The sequence below is a fragment of the Orcinus orca genome, chromosome 11, assembly GCF_937001465.1.
Source record: "Orcinus orca chromosome 11, mOrcOrc1.1, whole genome shotgun sequence".
Taxonomy (NCBI): domain Eukaryota; kingdom Metazoa; phylum Chordata; class Mammalia; order Artiodactyla; family Delphinidae; genus Orcinus; species Orcinus orca.
In genome coordinates, this window is record NC_064569.1 from 97,939,013 (window position 1) to 97,953,618 (window position 14,606).

Sequence of the window (14,606 nt, forward strand, 5' to 3'; positions counted from 1 at the left end):
CAGAGCCAGGCAGCCCCGTTTTCTAACCCCAGTGCCTTGGTACCCAAAGTACAGTCCGCAGCCCATCGCGGCAGCATCTCCAGGGAGCTGGCAGGGCCTCCACCTGCTGCATCCCAGGCTGTGTGCTAACCTGTCCACACTCAGTTCTGCAGGCAGCTACGGGCCCTGCGGGTTCCTTCTGGGTCTAAGGGGGGCCGGGCGGCGGGGGAGCTGGGAGAGGGGCTGCCTAGCCAGTCTAACAAACCATGGTACCAACGCGGCTAATTGGAAGCAGCTGCTGTTGCAACCAGAGACTTAGCTGTGATTAAGCGAAGTTGCCTTTAGGCCAATCAACTTCAAAATTATGCAAATAGGGCCGCAGCAGAGACCACAGGGATGGTGCGAGTAGGCTCCCCGACCCAGCCCGGCACTCTCAACCCCCCACAGCCGGCCTGGAGGGCCCGCGGCCACGTTCCCATGGACCAGCTCCACTTCTGGGGATTAACAAGCCTGCCACCCACATTCTCTGTAAACTGGCACCAGGGCGGCTGAGCCAAGAGGGAGGTGAACCAGCAGCCACCCGGAGACAGTGGGTCCGCCCCCCAGCCCCCCGTTGGAAAGCGGTGGCTCGCCAGGCCTGGGTCGCCAGCCCGGCCCTCAGTGAGCCGGCCAGGGGGTGCTGCACACCAAGAGGGCTCCCTGGCGGCAACGGCTGAACATGGAGGAACACAGGACACTCCCAAAGGGGGCAGGAGGCGGCTCTCAGCCAGCCTCCCCGAGCGCTTGCAAACTCTGGCTCACCGCCACCAGCTCTCCCGGGCCCCAACCTGGACAGACAGTGGCCTCCTCCTGCCCAGCTCCACTCCTGGGAGCCCCGGCACCCCACATTTGTTGCACCCCAAACTGAACTCCTCAGCCATCCTAGCCCATTGGGCTTTGCTGCCTCCCTCTGCCGGCCCCACCCTTAGCTGATGTCCCAGGAAGCGTGAGTGGCCGCCACCAGAGTGGAGTGAGGGGCAGGGGCGGGGCGCGCTCCCTGAGTCCTCATCCTGGTCTCGGAGGACAGCAGTGTCATATGTCCTAGGAGACGGGAGGGAAGCCCAGCTCTCAGGCCCGAGGTCATCATGTCCAGGGCCTGTCAGGTGTCTGGTTAGAGGCTGGATTCTGGAATCAGACCAAACTGCCCTGAGCCATTTCACTGACATTTTTCTCTTCCTGTCTGCTGGCCCCTCTTCCCAGCCTGGGGCACCTCCCCAGCAAAGCCGGTAGCAGCCAGCACTCCCTCTGCTTTTGCTCTCTCCTCCCCAAATGGGTGACCCATTCCAATTCTGAGTTTACACTCTGGAAACAAAAGAATTGCTAAGAAATGTGCCTTCGGTGGGCGTTCAGAGAGGCCAGAGCCCTCTGACCGTCCCCCAGGTGGGCTCTGACACCTAAGACACTTAAGAAGGAGCAGGGAGCAAGGGGCTGAACACAGGCCCCTGATGGAGGGAAGTCCCCGCCCTCCGGCTGACGGCGCCCCTCCCAGCAGGGCTGGTCCCTGCTACTGGGGCAGAGGCTGGTGCCGGGATAAGCCTTTGTCACATGGGTCCTACAGGGGCCAAACGCAACTCCCGGGCCCATCACGGCAGGCTTCCTCCTTTTCAAAACTGAACATTGCTTATCATGCAGAGAAAATTGATAAATTTTATAGTGTAAGTTGACGTCTAGGTAAACAGTATTATGGAGGTCTAATTTGTGTGCCACTGTGGGGAATGCTGGCTCTAAAATTTCTGGGGAACGGAGAGGTAACATCAAAAAGCATTTACGGGAGAGCCCTGCCGACAGGAAACCGGATCAGAACTGGGGTGCGAGGGCGGGACTTCAAGGGGAGGTGGGTGCTAGGCCGGTGCCAGGCAGAGGGCGGCCAGAGAGAGGACAGAGTGCAGGCAGGCTTGCAGGAGGGGACACGGTTGCCCTGTGACCCTGGGCACGCCACTTAGCCTCTCTGGGCCTCTCCCCAGAAAGTGGGGTGCTAACCCCAGCCTCACGTGGGTGGTGTGAGATTAAATGAGACAGTAGAAGTGAAACCTGGCCCCCCGAGCTGGGAGCTCAGTAGGTGGTCAGTAAACAGGGCTTCCATTCCCATCCCCTGACTGGCTGGGGGTTGGCTTAGAGCTGTCACATATGCTGTCACATCCGTTCTCTTAGGTGAGTTGCACGTGATCCTGAGCAGTGGCCGGGGGAGGTTATTAGCCTCAGTTGAAGACGCGGAGGCTCAGAGAGGCTGTCGTTGCTGAGGGTCACACAGCTCAGACAGAGTAGACCTGGGACTAGCACCGGGGGCCCTAGAATCTCAGCACAGGTTCCCCCCACTATGTCAAGCTGGCCTCGCCCAGCACAGTCTGCACATCCCCGGCATGGTTAAGGGTGGGCGCGAAGACATTTGGGGCTCGCAGGGCCCTCTGTGCTGTGGCATAACCCCCCTTCTCAGCTGGGGGCGACTTGCCCTGGACTGGGCTCCAGGGTGCAGACACAGAACCCAAACGAGAGTTAAGCAGTGTCTAATGACTGGGCTTCCACACAGTGGAAACGGGAGAATGAGACCATTCTTGAGCACTTACTATGTGCTGTCCAGCCCCATGACAGGCATTTGACAAATATGGTCTCCTTTAATTTTCAAAAAAAGGGGGACGACCACTCAGTTTGCAGATGAGACAACTAAGACTCAGAGAGGTTGTGTCACCTGCCCAAAGTCACACAGCTGCTGAGATACTGGGACTTGGGCCCGAGCTGGTCTGGTTTCTAAGTCAAGGTTCTTTCTGGGCCTTAGGCTCTTGGCCTTGAGTATCTGGGGAAGGAGGGAGCTGCCACTGCCCCAAACTAAACCACTGGGAATTTCCCCCTCTCCCAATGCCTGGAGGAAAACAGAAGAGACCATTCTCTGGGGATGGGAATCTGTTGGTCTCATTTCCCACCAGCACTGGAGCCCTCCCCTTCCCCCCCCCGCCCCCGCACTCAGGACTTCCCCAAATGTCCAGCCCCTGGTTGAACTCCCTCTGGAACTCAATGCACCACAGCCCCCGGGGAGTCTGTTCCCTCTGGGGGACAATTCAGACTGGAAAGCGGAGAGCGGGGATCTGCACTGCTGTCCCCCTACCCTCCTCCCCAGTCCCCCTTGCTCAGGCCCCACACTGAACAAGCTTATTTTTTTATTTGTTTTGAACAAGCTTACTTTAAAACAATCAGCATTTGGCCCCAGTGGTGAAAGACCCCTTCAGGAGTTGTGTCGGCAGGAAAAGAAAGCATCCTTGGAGGGGAAGCCCTGCTTCCTGGCTCTCAGACCTGGTTCCTGGCCCCAGGGATGGTGGGGGGCTACATCCAGGTCTTGGGGTCGCAGCTCTGGTTCCAATCCCACCTCCACCACTAACAAACTGGTGGTCGCTTCATTCAAAGCCTCTGTTCCTCCCTCCCTCTCTTCCATCCATCATTCAGGCAGGAAACCTACTAGGTGCCAGTCCCAGCTCTAGGCCCTGAGGATACAGGAGTGAACCAGACACACCCGGTCCTTGGCATGGAGACGCCTTGGTCTGCCTTTTTGGTACGTCCATGTCTGAGGCCCCTGCAGACTGCTGGCTCCCCGAGGCTGCAGCTGGGGAGAACGTCCCTCCGAGACCCCTGGCTGCCCAGCCCAGCACTGGGCAGGGGTAGGAGGGGGCCAGGGCAGCGGCGGAGCGGGCGGTGAGGGGGTGAAAGGCCCCGGCCACGGCCTCGGACAGTCTACGAATAAACTCCAGCTCATCGCTCTTCCCAACTGAGATAGAAAATAGCTTTCACACTATATTTTCTGATTTTTTTTTTCACTTCACTGCTTCTAAATTGATCCAGAACAGATTGTCCAATTGTTTAAATTTCAGGAGAAAAGTCTCCTAATCTTTCCCTAGTCCTGCCCAGAATTCTGCCTGGCCCCAGCCCTCCCCCAGAGACCCCACTCCTCGGCCAGCCCCCAGCTGGATGTCCGGGGCTGACCTGGACTTGCCCGCTGGCCTATGGACTTGTAGGTGATGGACAGGGGCTCACCCGGGATAGGCGGGTCTGCATTCCCAGATGGTGCTCATGCCTGGACCCACTGGAAAGAAAGGCTTTGTTTTCCCAGGAAGGACCAAACTTGCCCAACACTGTAAGGCATTGGAGCCACACAGGAGCCTGGTGGCCCAGGTGGAATGAGAGGCTGCCACCTGCCTCCTCTCCTATCAGGAAAGTACTCTGGGTGCCTGGATGAGCCACACAATATAAGCAACTGTGAAGTGCTGTCATTATTCCTATTGACTATGGCAGCAGGGCAAACAGGTGTCATCTTGGGTGCCACAGGATCGACTGGTTGGGACTGCCTGGGGGGCTGCGCCGAGGCACATCCTGACTCCATGCTGTGATGGATTGATTAGCAATGTCTGCCCTAGGCACAGCAGTGGCTGGTGGTGGTACACAAGCCACATAGCTGCCATCCTGCATCTACAGAGTAAAGTCCAAACTCCTTAACTAGCCAGAGTCCTTGGAGACCAAGCCACTGCCGACTTCTACAGCCTCACCTCCACAGCTTTCCACAAATACCATGGGACAGCCATGCTATCCAGAAGTTTCTCAAACCTCTTCCTCTGGGCTCCATATGCATTGCTTCCTCTACCTCAAGATCACCCCACCCCTTGCCTATCGGCCTGGTCGACTCATCCTCCATTTCCTTGGGTGCCACCTCCTCTGGCAAGCCCTCCTTGATGTCTGGCCCCTTTTCCCCAGGGAGAGTCCCTGCCCTGTCCTCCTGTTCTCACCCACATCAGTGCGATCCCTTACGTGGGACTTGGACCCGGGCAGAAGAGCCTTCCTGCGGACTTGGAGCCCCACCAGGGCAAGCCCTGGGTGCAGTCTTTGGAGGGAATGATCACATGACACATACCCAGGCTAATGGCTTGCCCACTCCTGTCTGACAGCCAGCCCCTTTGGAGGAGGCCACAGGCGGCAGCAGAAACCAGACTCCAGATGTTAAGGACCCCACTGCCCTCAAGCTGCAGGCCCAGACGACGCTGGGGCAGCCTCAGTGCAGACCCTCACTGGCTCCTGCCAGGCCCCGCCCATCCTTAGGGGCTCGCTACCCCATGTCTCTCTCCGCCAAAGAGAAGGAATTCAAATAACAGTGACAAATGAGTGGGGACGCGTGGAGGGCTCCCTCCTGGAGCGCTTTGCCTCCGTGACCCTCACCTGGACGCGTTGCAGGAGGGCCTGCGGTGGACCCACGTTGCAGAGGAGGAAACTGAGGCAGAGAGGACGGAGGTGGCTGGGCAACGCCACCCACATGTGAAGGGGTGGGCACAGGAGTGTGGTGACCCGTACCCCCACGCATGCGCCCTCCTGGCCACTGAGGGCGCTCTGCCTTCCGCCCACCCCACGTGAGAAGATCCAAGTCCTGGCTTTGCTACTTAGCAGCTGTGTGCCCCTGGGGAAGCCATAGCCCTTCTCTGAGCCTTGGGTGGGACAGCAAACCATCCTTGCTCAGGTATGTTCTGAGAATTAAACCAGGCAGTGTTTGTAAAGCACCCAGGAAAGGGCTCGGTGTAGACGGGAGGAACTCTCAGCAGCTCAGGGCTCTGGGGACCCTTGGGCCCAGCACCCCATCCCTGGGGCCGTTCCGTGGCCTCAGCAGATTGGAGGTGCCCTCCGCCCTCACTCCTTCCCCGACTCCGTGCCTGGAGCCCCCTTGGGAAGGAATCAGATGGCCCACAGGCTGGTGGTCCACACTGCCTGCACCATGCCCATCCCCAGCTCCAGAACCTCCCTGCAACCTGCCGTCTGCCGTGTGGAGCCCAAACACCTCCTCTGACTTCCCGTGCACCTTTACAGATCACAAACCACGCTCAGTGCGTGGTCTTTGCACATCACCGTCCCCCCAAAGGAAGACAGCATTCTCCCGTATTATGGAGGAAGAAAGAGAGGTTCAGATAAGCACTGGAACTTCCCTGCCCTGAAGGGGAGGAGGTCACAGTCTGAATGCAGCTCCTTCTTGCACCAAAACCACACTGTCAGGGACACCAAGCAACCTGGGGCTCCAGACTCGGGTCACCATCCCTGGTGCCTGGAAGTGGGGGAAAGTCTCATGCAGAGAAGAGAGATCATACCTGGCTAGAAACTCACTCCAACTCATGGCTCATGGCCCTCGAAGAGAAGCCTCTGCCCCAGTCCTTGGGCGCCTTCCAGAGCTTCCCCGAACTTAGGCTTTTGAAGTTTCCTGACAGCCATCACTCACTCACTCATTCATTTACTTACCCATCCATCCATCCACCCATCCATCCATCCACCCATCTATCCATCAGTCCATCCCTTCATTCACAGACCTGTCCGAAGCATGCCTGAGCTAGAAGCTGGCTACAGAGCTAAACCAGGAACAAGGTGGTCTCTACCCTTTGAGGACAGAGAGAAACTCCACTGCTTCTGTGCCCACTGGGTGTTTCTGTTATTAAATGTGGTGATAATGCTAACAGTATTATTTACTGAGCACTTACTATGTGCCAGGCTCTACACCAAACACGTTCCTTGAATCAACTCTTTTAATTCCTGCAAGAACCCTGCGAGGTAAGTGCTATCCCCATTTTTAGAGGAAGAAACTGAGGCTCAGAGAGGTCACATAACTTGCCTAAGGTCACACAGCTATTAGCGGTGGAAACTGGGATTCAAATCCTGACAGCCCCTTTCAGAACTCAGGGATAAGATAATAAATAATGGTTATCACTGTAATTGATCCAGGGGCCTGGAATGTCACAGTCCTTACCTTTAATCCTCAAAATCACCCTTGTAAGTTATTATTATTATTATCAGCTTTCTCAAGCGGATTTAAAAAATTAAGATACTGAGGCTCAGAGAGTGAGATAAGCAGCCCAGCACCGGCCACAGGTAGGGGGCGGAGCTGGTGTGTGAAAACAGGCAGGTGAGATCCAGAGCTGGCTCCCTTGCCGCCCTGCTCTGTGGTTGCCATGGCACTGGGCAGGCACCAGAGCGGTCTAACGGTTCACTTGATTCATGTCCTCACTCAGTCCACAGGCAGTCTTGGAATCCCCTGCGCGGGGGATTCCCAGATGATCAGGTCTGGTTCCTGCCGGGCTGCTTCCCCGAAGGGCTGGGGCAATGCTGGCAGAGTAACAGTTAATAAGGTGAGACTACAAAGAGCTGACCTGTCTTTGAATAGACACGATGCACTGACGAAGCTGCAAATTCCTCTTACCCGGTTCGTGCAATAAGCCGTTTCCCAGATGAGGAAACTGAGGCTCACAGGTTATGTAACTCGACCAGGGTCACAGAGTTAGGAACAAGCAGAGGGGAGACTTGTCCAGGGTGGATCCGAGGCTGCTCCCCCACGATCTGCGCCAGGAGCTTCCCTGCAGCTCTGCTTCTCGCCCTGACAATGGGCCTCAGCTCAGAGGCTCTGCTCATTCCCCAAAGGCCTCATGGTCCCAGGGATCAGATTCCGGGCAGTGACACCCAGGTGATGCCATATTCCCGATCTGCTCCCGGAAAAATCTAAACAGAGCCCTTCAGAAGCAAGCCCATGGGAGGGCGTGCCGTACTCCCACTGAGCTGAAGGCTGGACTCTGCTGGCCGGGCCTCCGGGGCTCGGTGAGGATGCCAGGCTTCCGCAAATGGGTAGAGAGAGGCTCCATTCCCCGATTTTCTGGATGCAGAGACCGAGCCCGGCAGCTCTGGCACGGACATTCTGGGACCCCTGTCCGGAAACCCAGCCTGGGCTGTAGCCGAGAAGGAGAAGCAGGGCTCAGGTGGAGGGAGAAAGGGGATCTTCCAGACTTTGGTATTACTGTCTGTAATTCTTTGATTTAATTTTTAGAATTTCCCTTTAGCAGCTTACGATACTGATACTTGCTCTGCTGTCCCCATAGAGCCCATCTGACCCAGAGCCTTGGGCTTCAGAGCTCTGGCTGGGACCCCGGCCACCTGCTTCCCCTCTCTGGGCTGTTCTCCTTAGGGAAAGGGAGACTTGGAGGTTGGCCTTGGGGTTGCCTGAGGGTGCTGGAAGATAATGGACAAGAAAGGGCTTTGTAATAAAGGAACTGCAAACTTTAAAATCTGAAGATGCCCTTGGGAGGCCATGCCTGTCTGAGACCCACTGAAGACTTTCCTCAGGCTGCTCCTCTGCCTGAATGCCCTCTGTCCACTTCTGCCTGGCACACTCCTATCTACCCTTCAAGACTCAAATCCAAAGTTACCTCCTCCAGGAAGCCCTCCCTGACCTGACCTCAGGCAGGGTGGGACCTTGCAGATGACTGTTTTTCTTCTGTTCTCCTGCCCCCAACAAATACACCGCAAAACCCACCAGGGCAGGGTCCTGTTTTAATTGTCTCTTGTCCCCGGAGCCTGGCACTATGTCTGGCACAGGGTAGGTGCCCCGGAAATGTGGAATGAGCCAACGCTTAAATGCGTTTTCTGTTGGTCTATAAATCCAGCTGCACATGGACGATTCTCCCGACAAAGGCAAGGAACTCAAAGTGAAAGCCAATCACCATCGGTTCGGTAACCTGCTCAGGGAGCCGCGGAGGAAATTATGGCGCCGGATTACGGAAGGAATTGGCCTTTATTTTTCATTTGTGCCAATATCTAAGAAAGCGGCACTTTATTTTCAGCCCATCGTGTGCCGAGGAGCTTCAGACCTGGCACAGGAGACAAACTTTCCCAGCCCCACTTCCCAATGCAAATCTCGCAGCCTCAGCGAAGCGGACGTCTCCGCCCTCCGCCGGGCATTTCTCAGACGCTTGCCAGGAAGGAATAATCAGATTATGTAGCTGGGTTTTAAAAGATCACGGTTTGTCTCATTTTCCAGGGAAGTGTGAACCAAAAAAAAAAAAAAAAACAGAAAAAAAAATGTTTGCCCCTCCCAGGGTTCTGTTAAGAGATTCCAGAACTTAATGCAGTGTTAAATTGGTGTAATTCGGGAAACTCATGCATTATTTCTTAATTTCTTAAAGGCGAGTTTGCACGCATCTGCTGGGGTAGGTGTGCATGCAGACAGATGGGTGGTGACGGGAGTGTGTGCCCCAGACAGGGGAGGAAGGGGGCAGCCTGTCCAAAATACGTCAAAAGGGAACGCTCCATTCATGTCTGATGGCCAGAAATACGGGACAGGAGGCATTTGCACTTCATCCCTCGACTTGTGCTTTTCCGCTTGGATGGTCAGGGAGGGAGAGATTCCGAAGCCTCTTCCTGATGGGGGAGCCTTGGGGTTTTCAGGGCAAATTTCACCATCCAAGGAGCTGTTTACAGCCCTCCCCCACCCTGGGCAGCCTCTTCAGAGGCTCTGGCTGACACCCACCGGGTCTGCATCGTGTCATGAACATCCTTGGCCTTCGAGGACGCCCAGTTCACTGTGACCTTGAGCATATGCCACCAGCCCGCTCTGGGCCTCTGTGTCCCCAACCGTACATGGGTAAGCGGACAAGCTTCTAGCTCCCTATCAGGCCCCGAAGCAGCAGCTCTTCGGGCTTCCCACCATCACGGCACAGCACAGCACAGGGGCCTCGGAGATGCTGGGGTCCTTGACTCTATCTGCCCCTCCCCACAGCTACAGGATGTGGAGGGTGGAGGCCCTCACACCGAAGATTCTGCCAGCCCCTTTCCCACCACCACCTTCATGAAACCCACTAGACAGGCACCAAGTCTCTGCATTGCTGAACGGGAAAACCCAGGCTCGGAGGGCAAGGGCTTTGCTGGTGAGTGGTAACACCGGGATGCCCAGAGGAGGCCCTCCAGAAGATTCCCAACCCGCTCACAGCTAAGGGGGAAAAGGAAGGAGCAGCCCGTCACAAGTGGGCCAAGCTGGCGTGTGGGAGGGGGTACGCCAGCAGAGCCAGGGGTGCCGGGACAGCCACGGTCTCAGCTCAGAGTTATTTACTCACATAGTCAGTTGTCAAACAGATCCTGAGCCTTGGTCACGTCTAGGGGCAGGTTTGAGGGGTCTTGGGCTGTTCTTTACCTTTCTAGGGGGTCAACCATGGGGGTGTGTCAAGGAATGTGTGTGCTGGAAGAGGGAAGGCAGGGAAGGAAAAAAAGGGAGGGGGGAGGAGGGAGGAGGAGACAGGACCTCTTCCCTGCCAGTCCCTGTGCAGGGCGAGACCGACACCAACAGAGTAGGTGACATCCGGCATTCCCAGGAGAGCGTGGCCCAGGGTGGGCAGGGCCCCTGGTCACCCTTCTCACTTTCACTGGCTCCAGACGTTCAGGACCCCACCTTACAGAAGACTGTTTAGGAAACAAGGCCCCACAGTTCTTAGGGCTTGACTACTGCTTCAGTAACTTCTAGAAAGAGTGGCTGGGCTGGGAAAAGCCACTCTCGGAGAGCCGGAGATGGGCTCTGAGTTCATTCTAAGATCAATGTGAATCTGTCGTGTGACTCAGCTGGGTCAAAGCTCAAGCAAGAGGCTGAATTTATAGAGGTAGAGCATCCCCAAGAAGGGAGGTGATATCTTTCATCTGAGCCTAACACGGGCCACGCTCTGGATCCGTCCAAAAGAGAAAAGACAGAACAATGAGTAGGATGTGGGATTCAGCAGACCCTGACCTGCAGCGGCTCACTGCACGGCGTCTGAAGAGCTACCATGGCTGCCGTCAGGCACGGGCTGGGCTCCAGGTGGTGGAGTGCAGCGGTTAGGAGCGTGAGAGTAGCTGGCTCATTTCTAGCCTCTCTGAGCCTGTTTTCTCAGCAGTACAACAGGATCGGTAATGGCCAGCTCACAGGGTTGGTGTGAGGACTAAATGGGATGATGGGGTTCGGTGCCTGCCCCGCACGGCGCCTGGCACATAGCAGGCCTCTGGGCCTTTGTGGTCGAGCGCAATCCTATTGCCGTGCAGGTCGTCCTTAGGCTCATGGCAGTGAAGCCGTTTATCACAGACTCGGATGGTTAAAGCAGCCTGATCTGATGTCCACTCGCTACTTTCCCCTCCTAGCAGCCAAGGGCCTGGCGGGGAGGCAGTCCTCTCCCCCCATGTGGCCGGAAGTGGGGAGCATCTGGCAAGGGCTGGGCCGATTGCCCCAGAGAGCTGGAAACCAGACTCTTCTTCTCCTTCTCGCAAACCTCCCTCTTTTCACCCCAATCACAGGCTCCACCCACGGGTCATGGACGTGTCCAAGTGCTGAACTTGACCATCCGCCCCTCCTCCCTGCCCCACCCCCACTATCTAACCCACACCCAGGCTGGGTGGTGGTGGTGCCCAGATCTCCTGCCCTAGCCCTGCTCCAGCTGCACCACCTTCCCCTGCTCACTCCGGCTGCAGCCCCTCCCTGCCCCACCACGCCCCCCTCCAAGCCCCGCCCACCGGTCCACAAGATGCCTCCCTCCCTGCCCCCTGTGGGCCCCCATCTTTGCCCGTGGAGGGTCTCTGCCCGGAACACTGCTGCTCCTCTCTTCTTCTGGCTGCTTCAGGCCTGCCTTCCGGACCAGGCTCCCCCAGCCCCGAACCCACCTCAGGCTGTCTGGGAAGATGCTCCCCACCTGCACCCCTGCCACTCAGCTTCCCCCAGGCAGGGCTCCAGCCGCACTGGCTTGTCGGGGGCTGTTTCCTTAAAAGCTTTCAAGAGCAGAGCTGATGCCCTTCCGCAGCAGGCAGGGGGCTCGCCGAGTTGGCTGAAGAAGGGGAGTGAGTGAAAGAATGAATAAATGGAGGGATGGATGGGTGACTGGGACCGAGGGAGTGGCTCTCTTCCGGTCTCCTGATCTCCCGATCTCCCTCGGGACAGGCCTCACTCCCTTTCTCTTTCACTCACAAAGGTCTAAGCAGCACTCGCCCTGCCCCCACCCATCCTGTCCAATCCAGCTGCCCCGATAAGTTCCAGGCTGGGGGCCTGGGAGAGTGGGGGTGGGGCGCGCGCGCGCGCGCGCGCGCGCGCACACACACACACACACACACACACACCCCCCACATGGCTCCAAGCCAATCTGCTCCCCCAGCTTCCCCATCATACCTCCCAGATGCCTGAGACAGAGTCAAGAATTCAGTGTGATTGGTGACAGTAAAGAAACAGGCAGAAACCCCTCCCTGGGGCTTTCAGCTGGAGCCATGAGGCGCTGGGGCTGCCTAGCTGCAGCGAACTTTCTGGCCACCTCTTGCTTCTGCTCCACATTCAACCCGCAGCCAGGACAGGCACAGCCAACAGCCTCTCTGGGGAGATGGATTCGCGCAGGGAGGTGTCCCACCCTGAGCAGTCACAGGTCTAGGGGATGGTGGGGGACTGACCCCCAATCCCGGGCCACCCTGACCAGCATGGGTATTGTCCTGGCTGACATCAAGGACCAAGGCTGGGCTGCCTGTTTCCCCACCACCTTCAGACCACCTGACAGGTGAGGGAACAGGGGGTGACGGAGGAGCTCCCCTAAGCCTGGTCTGAACGCAACTTGCGGGCTCAACAGTATTTCAATCTCAGCCCGGAGTGAAATTCACAGGACGACCGTGACTCAAGACACCCTGGGGTCCAGGCCCTCATTCCACAGACTTGGAAACAGGCCCAGAGAAGGACAGGCATCTGCCTAGGGTCACACCGTCAGAACTCACAGAGCTTTCTTGGTGTGACCTCGCAGCAACCTTCAGAGGTGGGAATGGCGCCCATGCTACTTTACAGATGGGGAAACAGAGGCTCAGAGGGGTCAAGCGCCTTGCTCAAGGTCACACAGCTGGGGGAGAGAGGGCTGGAGGCCGCCGGCTGTGATTCCTGGTGCAAGGCACTTTCTGCTCTTCCCATCCCGGCCTGGGCTCCCTGGGCTCCCTTGGGCGGGAGGAGCCTTCACTAAGGCAAGGGATCGGAGAGGCCGAGAGAGGCAGGGGAGACACAAGAGGCCCACAGACACACTCGCACGGCAGATTATATAACTCCCCTTCCCAGCCCCACCGGCCCAGGGGTGCCACCCCGGCAACTGCACAGGGCACCAGACCCAGACGGACGGCCCTGACCCACCAGCCGGCATCAGTTCTCTCTAAAGAGATGACAGTTGGAGGCGCCGGGACGCGCTGGCTTTTTTTCCTCCTTTCTGGTTTCCTCTGGCTGAGTAACAAATACTAATACTAACAATGATAATAATAATTAGAATAAATATAACCTGAAGACGCTTGGGGTCTCGTTGCCATGGCAACCGCTGGAGCTAAGGCACTTCGGAGGCCGCCGCCAGGCCACCCGGCCCCAGGCGCGGGATCAATATTGATTCGGCCCCGGGAGGCGTCGGCGGCTCCCCTGGGGCCCCGCGGCGGGTGGGGAGCGAGGGGCAAGCACTTGGAGGGGTCTTCCTGGTAGCCCGCGCCGCCCAGCTGGGACCCCCGGAACCGGTCGGGTCCCCAGCGTGGCTCCGGAACCCTGCCCGGCGCGCGCGGAGCTCCCGGTTCGCTCAGCTCCAGGACTGGTCCTCGGACGCCGGTCCCCACCTCGGACGCGGATGCCGGTCCCAGCTGCCGCGTCCCTGCACGGTGCGCCCTGGACTGGTCCTCGGACCCGGGCCCGGTCCTCTCCAAGGTCCAGAGACCCCGACCTTGGCGAGCCCTGGCGCGGACGGCAATGCCAGGGCACCGGCTGCCCGACAAGGCTCCTGCCCCCAGAATCTTCCCCGGGCGTACCCCGTCCCTTTCCACAGCACCCCGGACCCCCGATGCACCGAACTCACCTCTCCCAGGGGGCCCACCCCTCCCCGCCCCGGGCGCCCGCACACCTTCTCGGAAGCCGGGGCGCCGAAGACCCGCCCCCCACTGGCCGGGACCCTCCTCCGCCAGGAGCTCCGCCCCGACCCCTTTCCCCAACCCCCGCGCCCGGACCCTGGCCCGGCGCTCCCCTCCCCCGCGCGGTCCCCGCCCGGCCCGCCCGGGGAGCCGCTCACCTTGTGCCCGCCGCCCGCTCGCTCCTTGCTCCGCCGCCGGGAGCCGGCGCCCGCGGGGCTGAGCCGCCTACCGGGGCGCGGGGCCGCTCACGCCCCCGCGGTGCCCCAGCCGCCGCCGCAACAGTTGTCCCAGCTCCGGGGGCTGCGGGGCCGCGGGGACTCGGGGCTCCGGGGCCGGCGCCGGGAGAGCGCCCGCTCTTAGGCGCGCGGGGCGCGGGCTCGGGCTGGCGCTCCGGCTCGCGGACCGGCCGCCGGCCGCATGCCCCGCCGGCCGCCCCGCCAAGCGCCCGCCGCTACTGGGCGGCCCGCGCCGCCCGCCAGCCCGCCGGCCCCGAGCCCCGCGCCGCGCCCGCCGCCGCCGCCGCGCTCATGCTCGCCGGCCCCGCGCTCGCCGCCGCAGCCGCGGTGCCCACTTCACTCTTTGCCGCTCGCCGCTCGCCCTCTGCTGCCCCCTCTCCCGGCTCGCGGCGCCCGGCCGTCCTGCCCTCGCCGCCGCCGCGCCGCGCTCCCTCCCCAGCGCCCGCGGCGCCCTCCTCCCTCTCTCCCTCCCTCCCTCTCTCTTTCTCTTCTCTCCCTCTCCCTCTCTCTCTCGCCCTCCTCTTCTCATTTTTTTCTTTCGCAATCTCTTTCTCCCCTCTCGCGCGCTCTCTCCCCGTGTGTGTTGTCTTCGTTTTTTCCCTTTTGCAATCTCTTCCTTCCTTTCTTTTGTGCTCCACTCTCTTCTCACTTTCTTTCCTCCTCCCC

General features: G+C 59.1%; 1 protein-coding gene across 2 annotated transcripts in view; it reads right to left on the reverse strand.

The window, feature by feature from the left end:
* Positions 1-14,018, reverse strand: part of SHISAL1 (shisa like 1) — an 81,211-nt gene extending 67,193 nt beyond the window's left edge. The window contains exon 1 of one of the 2 annotated variants that reach the window (XM_004279575.3): positions 13,863-14,015. The gene's annotated coding sequence lies outside the window, so the exon portion shown is untranslated. Of the gene's footprint in view, positions 1-13,862 lie in introns of both variants that reach the window. The other variant, XM_033405221.2, reaches the window with a different exon arrangement.
* Positions 14,019-14,606: the final 588 nt, after the last annotated feature.